Source organism: Arachis ipaensis, chromosome B08, assembly GCF_000816755.2.
Source record: "Arachis ipaensis cultivar K30076 chromosome B08, Araip1.1, whole genome shotgun sequence".
NCBI classification, from domain to species: domain Eukaryota; kingdom Viridiplantae; phylum Streptophyta; class Magnoliopsida; order Fabales; family Fabaceae; genus Arachis; species Arachis ipaensis.
Window position 1 is genome coordinate 3899622 of NC_029792.2, and position 2293 is coordinate 3901914.

Consider the following 2293-nt stretch of genomic DNA (forward strand, 5'->3'; position numbering starts at 1 on the left):
CAGTTGCCTATGATATCTGTGTAATAAGTCAAAGACTAATTTGTCATATATCAAAATGTGATGATAGGAGAAAATTAAATTTTGTAACGAATTTGATGCGTGTTGCGTATACACCTAAGTAACTAAAAGTATAAGCTATCAACTGAACTTCTTGTTGGGCCTGAGGCTTGCTTATTTGTCTTATGTAGGCCTAAAGACCTTCTAGTTTGTCAGATATGGGCCTACATATGAATTTGAGCTTCGTCAGTCTTTAAAATTTAAATCACGTTATTTACCAAAAAAAAAAATTTAAATCACGTTGGTAAGTTAAAATAAATAAATAATTAATTTAAATTGATGTAATGATATGCTCGTTAATTAAAGAGCACAACATCTCATTTTAGTAAATTAAAAAGTCTAAATACTTGTATTTACAGTTTTTAAAAGCTAGGGGTACTTTTGAAAGCACAACAGCGGGAACTTTTTTTTTTGGTAAACTTTTTATTTTTTGGTAAACACAGCGGGAGCTTTTTAAAACTGGCTTATACTTATCAAATTTTATTTATTTTTTCGCATATATTTTTCGTTATTATATTGTCATTGAAATTCTCATATATTTCTAACTTCTCATCCTAACCTTTACAAATTATAACACAGTCTTCATATATTTTTTATTTTTTAACCTAATCTTCACAAATTTCAACACAAATACATCTCTATCACATATTAAGTATGAACTTCTATCTATTTATATTATTTTTTTGTGCGTTGTTTTTGTATTTTTTCAGTAGATCTATTATGTTTGTTTGTTTTTTATCTGTTCTTTGAAATGTGAAGAGATTGACTTAGCTTATGAAAACATCAGTCAAAATTATAATAACAACATGTATATACATATTTAAATATAGATATATAATTATAAGAGTAATTTATTTGAGATATGTGTTCAATTTTGTGTGATCTGTAAAGGTGAGCCAATATATATAGGTGGGCAATGGACGTACCCAGTACTAACATTGAATTACATACAAATTTTATTATTGACTAATGATAACTCTATTTATATTAGTACAATCAAGTAAATATTTAAACTATTAGTCTCTAAAATTTGAGTTAGGTAACTTAGTAATTTTAATGATGATGTATAGGATAAAATAAATTTTTATGATACTTATATAAAATTTTAAATTTAAAAAATAAAAGAATTTATTTATTATATTTATGTTTATTATTAATTTTTTTTAAAATTATTTTATTTTAAAATATTATATAGAATTTTAAAGAATTTGAAAAATAAATTATTTTTCGTTATAAATATGTTTATTATAATTTTTTAAGTTTTAAAAGTTGTTTTACCAAATATAATTGTGATGTTTGTACTTATTAAAAGTCATTTTTAATTTAATTTTACCAAACCCAAGTGCTGAGCTGTCTTTTAAAAGATAGCTTTCATAATCTATTTTCAAAAAGTAAAAATTTTACCAAACCGAGCCTTAGGGTTTAACTATCTATCACCTATGAAAAAGTTATCAGGTATACCGAAAATATCGGTGTTCCAGTTGTTTTAACTTTTAACTATTGATTTTAATTAATATATATTATATATATTTTTTATAATTTAAATCAACGGTTAAAACAACTGGAACACTGGTATTCTCGATATACCTAAAACTCTTCCTCACCTATATATTCTGTAATTGTAACTGTAATTACTGAATGCTCAGATCACTCATTTGCGTCTTCTGCACATTGCTGATATCATTTACAAAGACCATGCGTGCCGTAATCAGCATACCCATAGGGTTCTTCAACCTGATATTTTCATTGCTAAGTATTGAAGAGAAGAACTTCCTGAAGTTCTTGTTAGGATTGTTACTCGGCGTTCTTCTGACGGTTTCTTTTCCCCACATTAGGCAGTGATTCCAGCCCCTGCTTCCAACACGTTGGCCTCCTCGGCTGCCGATCACCTGGCGAAATGGATGTGCCTTATTGACGGATTTGGTTCGTGTACGCGCATCCTTTTCTGAGAATGAAACTGCTTTTGTAAATACCGAAGATCATCCTATGATTACCGAAGAATCAGGCTCAAGAAAGGTGCAGTCACCACCCACAGGAGTTAAGAAGAGAAATTAGAACTCTAAAGATTTTTTTCATTTTTAGTTAACTTTAATTGAAGTCAATCTTCAATGTATGAATTTTAAACTGTAAAATGCTGATCGTAGATCAAAATACATAAAAATTTCTTCATTTTTAGTTAACTTTAATTGAAGTTTTTATTTCTTTTAATATATATATATATAAATATATATATTCA